The sequence below is a fragment of the Vipera ursinii genome (genome assembly GCF_947247035.1).
Source record: "Vipera ursinii genome assembly, chromosome: 3".
Taxonomy (NCBI): Eukaryota; Metazoa; Chordata; class Lepidosauria; order Squamata; family Viperidae; genus Vipera; species Vipera ursinii.
Genome location: NC_139516.1, coordinates 189675802 through 189693544, shown reverse-complemented (window position 1 = coordinate 189693544; position 17743 = coordinate 189675802). Strand labels below are relative to the sequence as shown.

The 17743-nt window shown below is 40.9% G+C and overlaps 1 protein-coding gene across 2 annotated transcripts in view; it reads right to left on the bottom strand.

Annotated features, from left to right (window-relative positions):
* VPS13B (vacuolar protein sorting 13 homolog B) overlaps positions 1–17743 on the bottom strand; it is a 354177-nt gene that overhangs the window by 333377 nt on the left and 3057 nt on the right. The gene's annotated exons all lie outside the window — the stretch shown is intronic.

Here is a 17743-nt window from a genome sequence, read left to right as displayed (position 1 = left end):
GTTTTATTCTGTTGAAATATTTCTTCCTAAAAAGTAAAGCCTATCTAGATTTTAGCTCAAGTCCTAATGGCCTCAAAGCCTATCCATGTGGTTTTCTTGGCAACAATACAGAAGTTGTTTGCCAATGACTTCTGGGATGTTTTTCCATCTTCCCAAACTACAGCCCTGATACTGTTTTGAGGTCCCCTATCGAAATACTAATTAGAACCAATCTCCTTTAGCTTCCAAGCCTAGCCAAGGTCAGCCAGGTGCTGCCACCTGCTGTTACATGTTTATTTTATTTCAATTATTTAACTAAGATTAGGCTGCTTTCCAGTTACGGTTAGAAAGTGATCCTATTAGTGCTAACACTGAACATACTTTTTCTAGAATCATTATTTAGCAAAGTTGTCATAAATGTATTGCACTATGCTTTAATATGTCTGTTACACAAAAAATTACACACACTAATTAGGCCGCAATACATCTGTAACTACATCCCCATGACCCACCAAGACAGCTGCGCTCTTGTGGGACCACGATATTTAGGAATTCCTGACAAATGCATGAGATCCGGAGCTAAAGCATTATTGGTTGAGGGGATCTAACTACAGAATAAGCTCCTTCAGGAATGCAAGTGCTTGGAATGCAAGCAATGTTAAGACATATGGCAAAATCTACCTCTTTGATAAAATTTTCTCTATCAAGAGAAATAAATTTAAATTTGAAAAAATCTTTTACTTTCTTTTCCAACAGTGGCTTTTTAAAATCAAGAAAAGGCAACATGGACAAAAGCCTATCATGTAAATAAATATGTGGAAAAGAAGTATTACAGAAAATGAGAGAATGACATGATAGTTTTCTCTACAAAGAACTGCGTGAAATTACAGTTGAACAAGTTGGGAGAAAACTAAGCCATCAAATCAAGGACAGTTTAACTTGTCATTTTTTTTAAATAGCCCTGGTATTTCTCAGTTGTACATTGGGTCATACACTGATCTACACAGATAAGCAAAACATTTGATTTTCCGATGAAAATTCATTACAAATAATTTATTATTGGGGAATTCCTAGTATTCTGATGTTTATATTACATCAGGATAATCTATGGCGCAGCAATGTGTTAAAATGATGTTGCAATTAAGAATTGCCTACTAATTATTCCCCAAAACACTAGAACTATCCAATTAAGGAGAGGCACATTAAGTGCAATACCATTAGGGCTTACTTATCAAAAAGGAAATAAATAAAATAAAAGGTAAAGGTTCCCCCGCACATGCGTGCTAGTTGTTTCCGACTCTAGGGGCCGGTGCTCATCTCCGTTTCAAAGCCGAAGAGCCAGCGCTTGTCTAAGGACGTCTCCGTGGTCATGTGGCCGGCATGACTAGACACCAAAGGCACACGGAACGCTGTTACCTTCCCACCGTAGTGGTCCCTATTTTTCTACTTGCATTTTTACGTGCTTTCGAACTGCTAGGTTGGCAGAAGCTGGGACGAGTAACAGGCGCTCACTCTGTTACGCGGCACTTGGGATTCGACCCACCAAACTGCCGACCTTCTGATCAAGAAGCTCAGCGTCCTAACCCACTGAGCCACCGCGTCCTTTAAATAAAATATATTTCATTAAACAGTAAAGTCACAGGTGGAACACAGGCTGCAATAATATTTGCTTCCATTGCTTCTCCTCTGACGCATGAATTCCCTTTCCCCCAGCCTTAACTAGTGTTAATTGTTAAGTCAGCAGCAACAGTATGCAGCATTAAGCTTATTTAGCTATAATTCAGCAATATAAATTGTTAAGACAGAACCAGGATCCTTTTTGTGATTCTGCTTTAAACCATGGCTTTAGATTCAGCATACAGTGAAAGTCCTAAAGGTAGTTAACTGTTTTAAAATACAGAAATGGAAGCAGTGACAGATTTTATTTTCTTAGGTTCCAAGATCACTGCAGACAGCAACTGCAGCCATGAAATTAAAAGACGCTTGCTCCTTGGGAGGAAAGCTATGGCAAACCTAGAGAGCATGTTAAAAAGCAGAGACATCATCTTACCAACAAAAGTCTGTATAGCTAAAGCTATGGTTTTCCCAAGAATAATGACTGGTTGTGAGAGTTGAACTTTAAGGAAAGCTAAGTGCCAAACAACTGATGCTTTCAAATTGTGATGTTGGAGAAGACTCCAGAGAGTCCCTTGGACTGCAAGGAGATCAAATTAGTCAATTCTCAAGGCAATCAACCCTGACTGTCCTTTGGAAGGACAGATACTGAAGATGAAGATCAAATACTTTGGCCACCAAATGACAAGAAAGGATTCATTAGAAAAGACTCTGACGTTGGGAAAGAATGAAGGCAAAAGAAGAAGGGGACGCAGAGGATGAGATGGTTAGATAGTGTCATTTACACAATGAACATGAATTTGAGCAAACTTCAGGAGACAGTGGAGGACAGGGGGGGCCTGGCATGTTGTGGTCTATGGGGTCACGAAGAATCTGACACAACTTAGAAACTGAACAAAAAATGGCAAATCACTACTAAGCTTAGCAGCTCAAATATAATTATCAAAATATTTAAAAAATAATTCAACTAGTGAAACTAAATAACATTTCTGGAATTTACAGGTCATTAATTACTTGGCTGCTTACATTCATTATTGAACAAAAGCCTAAATTTCAGTTAGAATTTAATGAAAATAAAATTCTGTTTTTCCCTATCCAAATATGTGAACCCCTGAAATCTATCCATAGATCCCAAGTTAACAAGCCCTGCTATAAATGATTCTCCTGACAGTAAGGAATGGAGAAACTTTATTGAGCCACTTGTTGGATCATGGTTGAGCAATCTTCAGAATTTTAATTAGCCAAAACGAAAGGAAGCAAAGAAACACCACACAATTCACCTCAAGGGAACTAATTATATGCCTGCAGTGCTAAAATGGTATTTTTAGTTCACCATATTTTTAACATGATAAAAAGATAAAACAGAATAGTTGACTTCGAAATTCCTCTGGTGATTGTCACACTTAAAACGAAGATATTTACAGTATATGTTGCACTGTACTTTGCTATTAGTACAGGTATCATAACAATACAATCTTTGTTTAGTAGGCTAAACAAGTAATTTAAATCAGATCATACCGAATATATTAAGGCATAAGACTTGCTTAAAAATTAACATAACCAAAATATATTGGTCTAAGAGTCCTGAAGGCTTTCCTTTATCTGCTTTCATGCTGCTATTAAGATATGTAATTTCCTCACTTTTAAAAGTGAAGTCATATTCCTGCAAAATTTAATTTTCACATGTGTTTCAAATTTTGTCTGTAGAGACCTAAGCATATAATTATACTTTGAATTGTTTTTTTTTCTTTTTCCTCCTTTAATTTTGTTTGGTTTCCGCTGCTGATTTTGTTTGTTTTTCTTTTCTTGGATCATATTTTATGCCACTTTTAGTTGTCTACTGTAAATCTACTGTAAAAGACAATCTTCTTTCTTCTATAGAATGTTGTACACATTCTTTTTTATAAATATTTTATTAATTTTCTAATTTTACAGTCATGAGTACTTAATAAACAATGTGTTGTCTGGGTCTATTGGTAATTCAGTGGTACATATTAACTTCCTCAGTCTAATTCCAACACTACACCATCCAGTGCTTCCTTGGTCCTCTCTTCTTCTGGTGGCATGCATTTTTCCACACCAGGCAAATACAATTCTTGTTACTGTTAATACATATCAATTAAATATAGATATCTTCATCACATTTTTTGATATTATACATAATATCTATAGTGTCAGTTTATAATATCTTTTCAAGGCAGAACATATCTCAATTGTATTTGTACTTAAAATCCATTTGTTCAATCAATATCCGGTTTTTCCCGTTTTTAAATTTTTAATTTCCCATCAGTGTTCAAAATATCTCTATCGCTTATAATTTTCTAATATATTATATTTGGGTAACCAAAAGCTTCCATTATTCAAACCCTTCTAAAATATTCATATTTCCCATCTCATAACAAAGTATAATATTCTAGTTACAAATCCTATCCTAATTATAATACTTTTATTTCTAACAGTTATCTATTTTCTCAACCATATTCAAACATCTGTTTAATAGTATAATATCCCATCTAATAGGTCAAAACCTCTATTTTCTCCAGTCTCACTCTAGCTTTCTTCCTTTGCCAAAGAACTTTCCAAGTGAGTGCATTTGAATTATCAAGTAATTCTTCCTCTGTTTTTGTATATATTGTTTGGAATGAGGAAGAGAATTTGATTGAAGTGTTTTTGGAAGAACGCCCAACTCATTTATATTCATTAAACAGTCTCCATCCTTCTCCTTCAGTTTTTCTTTTCATTTCTTGTTTGTCAATATTCAGCATTTCTTCTAACAGCTTTATCATCTGTTTGACTAGCTCTTCTTCCTTATCCTCAAATGTGTTCTAAGTTCTTGACAAGTAAGATAGCTTTTCCATTTCCAGTGTTATCACTGCATCTTCTAACTTTTCATTTATCTGTATCTCTCTGTTAATTCCTTCCTTTAGCTCCTCCAACTATGGATCCATTTCTTCTAATTTCCATTCTGTTTTTTGGGTTACTAGTTCCTTCTTTGTAGTCATTGTCTAGATTTGTAAGTTTAGGTTAGAAAATTCTTTTATCTCGTTTGTGTTATTTTTAGTCTTATCATGAAATAAAACAATTGTCTCTTGGATTGATTTCAACATAGAAAGAATTTCTTTCTCAGATTCATTAACAATTTCTTGCTGGTATATCAAGCCGGGGGCTTCGGAGACAAGTGTTAAAGATGGTTTTTTACCATTTGCAGCTAAGTATGGAATACCCATTTGTTTTTGTATGTAGTCTTTATAGTCCAATAGGGTCCCCAACACAGATAAACAGCCCAAGAGGTTTTTTTTCCTTTTCCCAGCTGCAGTCTGTAAAAGTGAGTGTTTTCAGGAACAACAAAGAGTCCAGGCTTCAAGCCAAGTTTCCTTTAAGTACAACAAATTGTAGTGCCATGATTCGCCACTAGATGTCACTGACACCAACTTCCAGCTTTCCAAATCCAAACCTACTTTACAGACTTTCAAATATCTTTTCTAAAAAAAAAGTCTCAAAGGTACTTTTAGTCCCCAAATTTCAAAGCTATATATCTATATTAATTCCAAATTGATCTTGTAGTTTTCTCTATTTTCCCCCAAACAATTAATTTGCCGCTTTTCTTTTCCTGAGGGAGCGGGGCAAAAACTTCCCTCTCTCATTGGGGAGGATTCTTTGCTTTGGGCATTTTTTTTTCCAGGAAAGTAGTATTAAGGTCATAAAAAGAGGATAAAGTTTCACCCAGTTCCATCCACGTTGCTCAAAAATTGCTAGTTAGTGCTTATCTTCAGTTGTCAGCAGCTTCTGACTGGCCACACGTATGTAGCCAGTCTTTCCCCTGCCAGTTTGGAGGGCTTCCTTGGATCTAGCGGAAGGGTCGCCTCCTTCTTCTTCACCTCTCCTGGGCGATTTTCAACCCTTTTTAGTGTGTCCAGCAAGGCAAAATCAAACGTGGAAGACAGAGCCCCATCTTCCTGCGTCCATCACGCCGCGACGCCTAACTAGAAGTACTCGAATGTTGTACACATTCTTGATACACATCTGATTAATCCTTTTCTTTCATCTGAAAACATTCTCCATCTATAATGTTTTGATCATTGTTATTTTCAAAATTTAAGTTTACTGGCTTAAACATTCTATGAGTACCTTGAAATGGAAAACATAGATTCTGTTTTTAAGGTTTACTTTTTCCTGCTTTTTAAATGTTCTTAGAAAAAATAATGTTTTAGATAACTCTGTCATTTATTCAGACAATTTTGGTTATTGGACAGAGCAGAATAAAATGAATAGCACTTCAGTCTCCAAGCAATGGAGCGCCAAAGAATTGAGGCCTTTGAGCTATGGTGCTGGAGAAGACTCCTGCAAGTCCCTTGGACTGCAAGGCGATCAAACCAGTCAGTCCTAGAGGAGATCAACCCTGACTGCTCTTTAGAAGGCCAGATCCTGAAGCTAAAACTCAAATACTTTGGCCACCTAATGAGAAGGAAGGACTCACTGGAGAAGAGCCTAATGCTGGGAAAGATTGAGGGCAAGAGAAGAAGGGGACGACAGAGAATGAGGTGGCTGGATGGAGTCACTGAAGCAGTAGGCGTGAGCTTAAATGGACTCCAGAAGATGGTGGAGGACAGGAAGGCCTGGAGGAACATTGTCCATAGGGTCGCGATGGGTCGGACACGACTTCGCAGCTAACAACAACAACTCCAAGCAATTCCTTTTAAAGTATTTGTAGTTATATTTGATATATGTCCTGTTAGTAACAGAAATTAGTGCATGTAGGAAGATGGCCTTTTTTTTTAGCAGTACACTACAAAAGCTACTTGATGGATTATGGCATTATTTTGATTGGATTTAAAGTGGATGCTTTTTGCCTTTTAATTTTTAATAATTGCCTATTATAAAATTGTCACATTGTATAATGAGAAACTATACATACACAAAAAGCAATTTATAAATATAATCATATTTTTGCAGCATCTACTTACTATATTTAACATGATTTTCAGCACAATACTACTAACCATGATAAAATATAAGGATTAAAAATGCATCAGTTTATAGATAAAAAACTAATCAGATATATAATCTACAATAACTAACATCAATACAGATTTGATCAGATGGCATATTCTGTCAGGGCAAGGAGCTATATATCACCTACATGCACAAATTACTTTTATATATACATACATACATACATATATATGGCGTAGTTTAGAAAGAAAGGTTGGAAGCTAATTACCTAGATTCCTTAAGCTTCTAAATATGGGTGTAGAAAAGAAAAAAATGATTGCAAAAAATATAAATGAAAGCTAAAATAAATCCTATCATTGGCACAAGTCCAAATGTTATTCTCCATGGGTCCACATGCTATGGAATAATTTGTTCAAATGTCAGCTGTAATTTTCAAAATGCCTTTCTTGCCATAGATTCTTAAACATCTGTAACAAATACTTGTTTTGAAAGCGCTTTACATTTGTGACATTTGACCTTTTGCTATATGCCCCACAAAATTCAAGTTTCAAATGCCACGCAAGCAGGAAACCTGATCATTCCAGCAGTAGCCATCTGCATGGTTCAATATCAAATATTAGTTCTGGGTTGCACAATGTCATGTGTTACAAATCTGTTTCTGCAGCTTCTATAATTAGTTGTAATTTGCTGCTTCTAAAATGTGTTTCTTATGGGACATCTGGCCCCAAAACTTCTACCTTAGCACTGGGGGAAAAAAATACTTAAGTGTTCTGGATGTTTTATTTTTAAAAAATATAAAGCAATACATGGGTGGCATAACTAGGACCAGGCTTCTTAAAAAAAGATTCACATTATAGTATATATACAAAAAAATTATCAACATCATATTAAGAAGAATAACGCTGCACTTCTGCATACTTTATCTTCAGAAAATACCACTGCAGTCAATGGTTTTTTTCAATAAACATAGACTATACTATACTAGACTTTCTATACAGATATTTGGTTCTCTTGTACATTTTATAGGATAATCATAGAAATGCAACAAGAATGATTAATGAAGGAAAATAGGCTTAAAAGTATAGGTTATCTCTCTCAGGAGAGATAACATCCATGTGTGTGTGTGTGTTACACACACACACACACACACACACACACACACACACACACGTAGGTCTTGGCGTATTTGGGTCTTTTCCCATGTAAGATTGAGAGGGTCTTGGCAACGTTTCGACGAGGTCCCACTCATCATCTTCAGGCTGGTGTCTTCGGCTTCGTGCTTGTGCAAGCAAAGCGTGATCGGAGCTGCCGTCTCTCTATAAATATTGGTGGGGGTGGGGGGTGCTGGCTTTGTTGCTGTAAGCGGGTTGGTTGGCTGTGTTGTTACATCTTGATTGGTTGATGGTGTTATTGTTTGTAGATTAGTCGGCTGTTTTGTAACATCCTGTGTGGCTGAGGTGTTGGCTATATGTCCATTAGTCTTTTGTGCTGTAACAACCTGGATAATGGGCTGTGTGATGACATCCTGAGCTCTAGTGTAGTGATATCCTGAGTTCTGTGTTGCAATATCCTGGGTGGTTGGCTGTGTTGTGACATCCCGAGCTTTAGTATTGTAACCTCCTGAGTTTTGCAATGTAATGTCCTGAGCAGTAGGCTGTGGTGTAACATATCGGGCTTTGGTTTGGCTCTGAGTTTGCGGTCTGGCCTTGTGTTCATGGCGTGTGTCAGTTTGCTTGTGGGGGTCGGGAGGGGGTGCAGCAGTTGGAGATGCCGCTGTGGTTTGGCTTCTGGATGGTGGTTGCATTTCGTCTATGGGGTGAGTTTGGGTTTGAGTCTGGTGAGGATGATTGGTGGTGGCATCCTGTGTTGTTGTGGGTCCGGTGTCGGTTTTCGTGGCTGGGACTCATTTGTTGACTAGGGCTAGTTTCCAGATGTCTGGTAGGCAGGAGGTATTGTCACGTTTATTCATGTTGTGGGGGTGTTTCTCTATTTCAATGGTTTCCATAATTATTCTCTTGTTGTAGTGTTCAGTTTTGGAGATTAATTTCGTATTCAACCCAAATAAGCCAAGACCTACATACCTGTATCCGTGAAAATCTATGAAAACACACACATATATATATACATATAATTTTCTAGTTTTACAATCATAAGAACTTAATAAACGTGTTCTCTGGGTCCATTAGTAATTCAATGGTACATATTAACTTCCTCAATCTAGGTACAATACTACACCATCCAGTGCTTCCTCTCTTCTTCCGATGGTATACATTTTCCATACTGGGCAAATACAATTCTTATTGCTGTTAATACATATACAAATGAATATTAGTACCTTTGCTACAGTTTTCTAATATTATATATAGTATCAGTAGTGACAATTTAGAATATATTTTCTAACCAAAACATATCTCAGTTGCATTTATATTGAATATCCGTTTGTTCAATCAATATCCTGTTTTTCCCGCTTTTTAAAAATTTTGATTTCCCATCAGTGTTCAAAGTGTCTCTATCGTTTATTATTTTCTCATAATAAATTATATTTGGGCATCCAAAGGCTTCCCTTGTTCAAACCCTCTTAGCATTTTCATATTTCCCTTTTCATACCAAAATATAAAATTCTAGTTATAAATCCTATCTTTCTAGTTCTAATAACACTTCTGTTTCTAACAATTATCTATTGTCTTAGCCATGTTCAAACATCTCTTTAATAGTATAATATCCCATCTAATGGTTTAGTCTTACTCTAGCTTTCTTCCTTTGCCAACTAACTTTCCAAGTCAATTCCTCTGAATCATCAAGTAGTTCTTCCTCTATTTTAATGTATATTATTTGGAATAAGAAAGACAATTTGGTTAAGGTAGTTTTGGAAGAACGCTCAGCCCATTGATATTCCTCCAATTTCCCACAATACTTCTAACAGGTTTATCCTCCATTCGATTAGCTCTTCTTCCTTATCCTCAAGAGTGTTCTGAAATCTTGACAGGTAAGATGACTTTATCTTCTTACATCTCATTTATTGAAAGCAATATCAATTCCTTCCAGCTGTATTTTTCCCAAAGAGCCCTTTCTGCTCAACCTTTCATTATAATTTAATAATTCAAACCTCATTTATTGTCTCTGTATGACCAAATCATCTCAACTTTTCTTATTGATCACTCAATTGTATTCAATTCCTATTCATTCCATGCCCATTCATTCTTGACCTCTTTTTGTTTTACCACACATAATTCTTAGTAACTTATCCCCATTGAATTCAACTTACTTTCACATTTCTCCTGACACATCCAACTATTGCTCCCATATAACAAGGTGCCAATTATCACTATAAACTCATTCATGGCTAGGCCTAAGTTACTTGTAGGACCCCCTACTTCCAAGAGACATTACCACTGCATGAGATGGTATAAAACACTGTTACCTGATAGGACTTAAAAGGTGTGTCTTCTCTGTTGTAGCATTCACACTTTGGAACAACGTTTATTACCCAATAAGATTCAGATGGCCCCAATCCTGCTGACCTCCAATAAGACCTTGAAGACATGGCATTCCTCCAGGTAATAATCCAGTGTATTGTAAATGCTGGAAACTGAATGACTATGAGTTGGCCTTGTTTATATTGTGCTTTTCTTCATGTTGTCTTTATCTTTATGATTTAGGGGTTTTTGGTTTAATCCTGCTTTAACCACCAGAGTTACAATGCACAAATTGTGCAGCCAAATAAATAACCAACAGTACAGAAGCATACTCTTATGCTTCTCTTTTTTTTGTAATTTTTGCTTCTCTTAATAATATTATTTCTTTACACAACTCTGCTATCTGCATTTGTAGATATTAAAATGTCTATTTTTCTTACGTTTTCTTACATTTAGTGAACATTCCACAAAGGTATACAAAATCCACTTCCTCCAGTTTTTTGCTATTTAGGTATAATTTGCAATCCTTCTTCCCTATTGAACACAACTGTTTCTTTCTTTAAAATATTGATTTTCAGACCCATTCACTGCATCATACAATCTGTCTAATATTTGTTACAAATCATTTGGGTCCTTCTCCAACCCAAGATTCACCTGCGTATGAAAGTATACATACATTCATAACCCCAGTTAACAAAACTCATTAGTCAGTACAAACTTGCTTTAGATGTTTATCTATAAATACATTAAATAACCAAGGGAAACATTAATATTGGATAGTACTACTTTTATTAACATGATAACAGAGATTCCTGAAATATACATATCAGGCACAGAGGAGAGCAACAAAATAATTTCCAAAACAGAAAATGCTGTTGGCAACAAAACCAATATACTCTTTAGAGACACCATAGAGTTTTGATGGCAGAGATGTTAAGAAAGCCTTCCACATATACATACATACATAAATGCCTTACCTGTACTTATACTACATACAGACTCCAGGTTTCTCTGGTTAAAGGAAACAGAAAAAGTCTGACACATTCTCTTGTGATGCCCCTCTTCACTCACAACCATGTAAAATCAGAGGAAACTATCTACTTTCTTCTAGCTCACTGATCACTATATATCTCCAGAAGGCTCACTAAATATGATGAAAATGCTACTGCTATTAATTTTTCAGTTATTTAACATACTTAATAATCTGCCCTTGCTCAAGTTGATTTGCATTTATTTATTCTACTTAATCATTTTTACCATTTCAATATATGTGCTTCTTTTGGTTGGGCCTTCTGCAATACCTGTATTTTCACAACAATATTGTTAAAATTGTTGTATTTCCTCAATAAAAGCAAAGTCTGAGTAATGCTTTTAACACATTTCTTGTATACTTTTAGAATTGTTCCTTTGCTGCCTTCCTTTGATTAATAGATTTTGTCCATTAAACTGCCATGGAAATGTTTAAGCTACAAGCCACCTAACAATAGTAATAATCACAATTTTTTTCAGCTGATTGCTATCGAAATTCTAACTATAACCATCCTTGCCATCTTATGTTTTACCATTTTATATCAATGTCCACAATCTACACAGAATTCCCTTGTAAAGGAGTCAATCCACTCTTTCTAAACATTATTTTTATTTTTCTCTTGAGAATACAGTACATGAAGAGAAAAAGAGAAAGCTCTAACGAATTGGTAATTAAAGTATATGCGAGAGAGAGGAATGATAATCCAGAGTTCAATTGCTGATTTAGAATATTACAAAATATGTAGAACAAGATCCATCTTAATCCTCTCTTCTGTCCCCAACAATGGCCAGCTACTGGATCACAACAAAGCATGAGTTATGGCCTTTTAGCCCTAGCATCTGGATTTAAGTTTTATACTGCACTGAAACTTCTTGTTCAAATGCAAAAACAAAGAACTGACTGTTTGGCCAGCAATAATAGATGTATCATCTATAAATTAAAGAAAAATCTTATAAAAGCAGTTTGTCTTTAGTAAATTTTTGGGCACTAAATTCCATTTAGTTAGTTATTAGACTATGTCTAACTCAGGGCTTTTCAACCAGTGGTCCGGGTACCACCTGTGGTACATTGGCACCTGGCAGGTGGTATGCGACTATCCTAGAAAAGTGGTAGTGGGGGAGGGGAATGAACTGAACCGGTGGCGAGCCTGAGCGAGAGATGGCTGGAGCTGCAGGGCTGTCAGGGGTCAGTGGAAGCACCAGGATCAGCGCCAGGCTCCAGCTGGAGCTCGGCACTGATCCTGGCGCTTCTGCTGAGCCCAGAAGAAGCGCCGATCATCTGGAATGTTGCAGCATCTACAGGGTCTTGTGATTTACATTCAGATGCTTGGCAACTGATTCATATTTATGACGGTCACAGTGTCCCAGGGTGATGTGAAGTGACCAAAACCTGCAACCACCCAGCAGGGGGGGGGAATAAAAACCAAACACCCCCCACCCCACCCCCACTGTTAATCCTCAACAGAAATGCTGACAACAATGAAAACATTGGACAGGAGGAAGAGCGCCACCGGGCGGGCAGGCAGGTGTCTTGCTCGGCTGTGGCGTGGGGGGCACTTTTTCAGTGCCATTGTAACTTCAAACAGTTACTGAGCGAACTGTTGTAAGTCGAGGACTACCTGTACTTCATCACTTTTTTCCTTTTTTTGGGTCATCACGTTTTTGACACCTTGCTAGGCGACTGGTGGTACTCGGATGTTGCCATATCCTAAAAGTGGTACAGTGGGTGAAAAGGTTGAAAAGCCCTGGTCTAACTATTAGACATTTTTCATTAATTTACTCCTCTGTCTGCAAATATGTGTGTGGGCACATAACTAGAAGATGATTCAGAATACATTCCTTAAGCAAACGTTGGGCCAGCAGCAGCAAATCTTTAAAATTAAGTGCTGGTAGTCCTCCATTAACGACTGGTCACTTGGCCCCATGCCCCTACCTTATGGTCACATCATCACATTTTGGGCATTCAGCAACCTGTCCACATTTATGACAGTTTGCAGCATCCTGTGTCCTATGACCGCAATTGACAATGATCTTTGTCAGAAACCAGTAAGTGTTTCTAACAAAGTGTTTACTTCATTTCTTGCAAACAAACAAATGGCCATTAGCTAAAAAGGGTTCTCTTAACAACCACTGCAAAAAAGGTCATAAAATCAGGTCTGGTCATGTGATGACCCAGTTAACAACCAGCACAACTTACAACTGTAGTTATGGATTCAATTATGGTTGTAATTCAAGGATTACCTGTAATGGATTTGACATTTAGGCTCCAATTCACCATTTATTCAATTTGGGTAAATGGTGGTTTCCTTTTTTTTAGAATCTGGCTCTTAATTTTAATAAATTGGATACATGCATTAATATATTTCCAATAAATTATTGCTGACTATATATTTACCTCATTAAAATGATACATCTGGAAGAATCATCTACATTTACTACTGGAAATAATGCACAACTGCACAATTCCATTATTTCACAGGTGTGAAAACAAATTCTTACAAGGTCAAAAGCAAACAACTTAAATCCACATTAGTCCATTATAAGCCTTAGAGACAAAAGACAGTTGGATGACTTTGGACCAGTCACTCAACTCACAGGGTTGTTGTTGTGGGGACAATAGGGGGAAGAAGGAATATTAGATATGTTTGCCACTTTGAGTTGTTTATAAAAATAATAAAAGCACGATATAAAATAATACATAAAGGACATATAGAGATTATCCCTCCCATCAAAAGAAAGCAGATTAAAACAGATTGCGCCACAAGACCAGGAGAAAATGGTGCAGTAATCTGAAAGTTGATTTCTCTATAAGTAGAGATTGATCTGACATATAGCAATTGCTGAAATTCTTTCATAATGAATACAGTTTTGCAATAAACCTATCAACATTTGAATCCATAAATCTCTGCTTCTGACATTTCCAATTGTGGTTTTTTGCCCAAAAAAACCTTGACAACTCAGTTTCAGCATGCTTCCCAACCACTGAGTATGTTCAACATCAAATCAGTGTCAAGCCCCTTAGGCCCGACATCACGAGGGGTGTCCGGGGAAGGGCATACGAACCGCCCGCACAGCCCTGTTGCTGGACTCACCTGGGAGCGGCACACCCAGCAGCCGGTTGAGCGCCGGACGCCATGTGCAGCCCTGCAGGACCCACAGCCATTCTCCCGACGAGCAGCTGCTCTGGGGCCTTCAGGCGCGCCTGCGTCGACAGGACCAGTAAAAGGCCCCGCAGGCATTCCGGAGGGCAGCCGCCAGACCATTCGCGTCTCTGCAGCTGCCTGTTCCTCAGCAGATGCCAGACGGGCTGGGGCTGAGACCGGACAATAGACTACGGTGGGGCTTGTGGGAGGGAGTTACCGGGATGGGTGGGGCCAGAGGGGCTGTGGCGGTGACGCGCTGGGTGGTGGAGGGGAACACGACAGGAGGGTTGGGGGGCACGACAGAAGGGTTGGGGGCACACACCTACCTGATGCTCAGCAAGGAGTCAGTATGGGAGCTCAGGTGCCGGGCCGCACGGGGAGATGGGAAAAGGGTGGGATTTATCCAGAACCAGCCGGATGCTGGTTTGCATGGGAAAGGGTGGGGCTGGAGACACACACTGTATTAAAGGCATGTTGGGGCGGTTCGCTCCCAACGCTGACTTTGTAAGAACTTGGATCTTCATGAATAAAGGAATCCTGGTTGTCGACCGTACCACGCTTTTTCGAGTGACTGCTTCATCAGGGGACGGTTGGGACAGTAAGTCAGCGTTGCATCTTTGTGCTCCCTTGCTGCTGTGTTCTGCTTCGGACTCCAAGCTGACCGACATGGCTGAGGGAACCCAGGGGGCTGTGCCTGCGGCCGAGGGAGAGCCGCCTGAGGCCACACCCCTTGATGTGGGAGAGTTAGCGGAGGCTCCACCCGCCGTACGGTCCAAGGTCCAGGACCCCTGTCCTGTAGTTGATGGCAGTGGGCCCCAGGGGACGGGTGTGCAAGCAAGAGCTGGGGAATGGTGGCTAAGCCCTGTACTGGGACAGACAGATACCGGCCAAGAACGGCCTTCTAGGCAGAGGAGGTCGTTGCTGGAGTGGAGAGAACGTCACGTCACTGACGAGGAGGGCGAGGAGTGGATCTATTCAACGGCTCTAGGTAGCTATACCATGGATGCCCTGAGGGACAGGTTCAGGGAGCCTCAGCCATGGACCCCCATCGACCCTAAACCAGACACCGGCTGCTGGTCGCAGGACAGGGCTGGCCCTGTGCGGCAAAGTCAACCTCGCTTCCGTCTGGCCAGCCCCCGGTTCCGGGGCCCTCAAAATCTTGGTACACCACAGGGGACCACACCTTCGTTGCAAGCCCCAGTGGCTGCTTCAGGCCAGGGGCCCATAGAGGCAGGCGCAACGGGAGGTGGCAGCTCTGCACAATGCCCGGGACCACCAGCAGGAGTGTTGGGTTGGCAACAACCAGGGGCTATAGCACAAGGACCAGGAGCCCAAGTGGGGCTCTGGGGAGCAACTGCAGCATGGGGTCCACCGTTGCTGCCGATGACTTTCAATGGCCACCCCGACCGTTTGGCTCTTTTCCTCAGTCACATGATACACCATCTGGATAGGTTCAGCCCAGTGTATGCCTCCCAGTGGGCGATGGTGATGGCAGTCACGACAGCGCTTCAAGGGGAAGCTGCAGTGTGGGTTGCTAATCTATATAGCGACCGTGCCAGGGAGCTGGGGGATGTCAGGTTGTTCCTCAAGGCATTACGCGTACGCTTTGAGGATGTCACCCGTGTACAGCGAGCCAAAGCCGAGATCGTCGGGCTCCGACAAAAGGGCCACCCAGCGACGGAGTACGTCCGGGAGTTCAGGGAGGTAGTGGGGAAACTCAGTTTGTGGCTGGAGCAGATGTTAATCCACTTCCGGACTGGGCTGGATGAGACCCTCCAAAGAGCTTGTATCGTCTGTGGGATCCCTCCCAGACTCCAGGATTGGCTCCGAGTCTCAGTTGAGTTGGACGTCGGCCTGCAGGGCTGCAAGTGGTGTGCAGGAACTCCAGCTGACCCTCGACAAGCCCCGCAGAAACCGCAGCAGGAGGGGCAAAAGCCGGTGACACCAATGTCAACACCTTCAGCACCACCACTCCGGCCCGTCCTCTGTTGTTTCCGGTGTGATCAACCGGGGCACCGTGTTGCTGACTGCCCAGTGCCGGTGCCTCAGGCAGTGACGGGTACAACCCCAGCACAGGGTGTAACCCTTGGGCATCCTGTGGAGCGCTCCCATGCCACACATCAAGCCCCGAGCGCGACGCCCAGGTGAAATAACCAAACTGAGACGGAGAGGCCAACGGACATAGATCTGGAAGTCTATGGGGGCGCTGAAGAGCAGGAGGAAGACCCAATGGTAAGCACACCAATATGCCCCTTCACGATCCCGATAACATTGGTGAGTCTGGCATCCGAGGCGTCATGGGTGACAGAGGGGGACGTCCAAGCACCACGGTTGGTTATGACGTTCCACCGCAAGCATCCATGGAAACCCAGGGGGGTCGTGTGGAGCCTATTGCTCACATTGGTGTGTGTGTGACATCTCCCTCTTGCCTTCCAGGTGGAGCCCTGGTAAGGGGAGCCGCCTGTCAAGCCCCGTGGGCCCGACATCATGAGGGGTGTCCGGGGAAGGGCATACGAACAGCCCGCCCACACAGCCTTGTTGCTGGACTCACCTGGGAGCGGCACACCCAGCAGCCGGTTGAGTGCCAGACGCCACGTGCAGCCCCGCAGGACCCGCAGCCATTCTCCCGATGAGCAGCTGCTCCAGGGCCTTCAGGTGCGCCTGCGTCGACGGGACCAGTAAAAGGCCCCGCAGGCATTCCAGAGGGCAGCCGCCAGACCATTCACGTCTCTGCAGCTGCCTGTTCCTCAGCAGACGCCAGACGGGCTGGGGCTGAGACCGGACAATAGACTATGGTGGGGCTTGTGAGAGGGAATTACCGGGATGGGTGGGGCCGGAGGGGCTGTGGCGGTGATGCACTGGGTGGAGGGGAACACGACAGGAGGGTTAGGGGGCACGACAGAAGGGTTGGGGGCACACACCTACCTGATGCTCGGCAAGGAGTCAGTACAGGAGCTCAGGTGCCAGGCCGCGTGGGGAGATGGGAAAAGAGTGGGATTTATCCAGAACCAGCCGGATGCTGGTTTGCATGGGAAAGGGTGGGGCTGGAGACACACACTGTATTAAAGGCACGTTGGGGCGGTTAGCTCCCAATGCTGACTTTGTAAGAACTTGGATCTTCACGAATAAAGGAATCCTGGTTGTCGACCGTACCATGCTTTTTTGAGTGATTGCTTCATCAGGGGACGGTTGGGACAATCAGAATATCCAAATACTAGACTATAAACTCCAAGTCAAGAAGATTTACATGAAATTCAAGCAATGGTACAGAAAGCTCAAACTATATTAAGCCAAAAATGATACTCCTGTATCTTTTCCTAATGTCACAAAAATAGCCATTTCAAATAAAGAGATCCAGAGTTAGCTTGTTAAAAAAAACCTGAAAGAATTTAACTGGTCAATCCCAAACTATTGCCAGTTCAGAAAAAAAATGGTACCAACTGCTTTGAGGGAAAACATAATTTTCCTGAACTTTCAATCATAATTTCACAAAAGTTGTAAAACGTTTTTCAAAGTTCTAAACATAAGATTACTAACACAAAACACTTTAAATAACAACTACCAATATTAACAAGCCAAATGACTCAATTCACACTGTCTTACTTTATT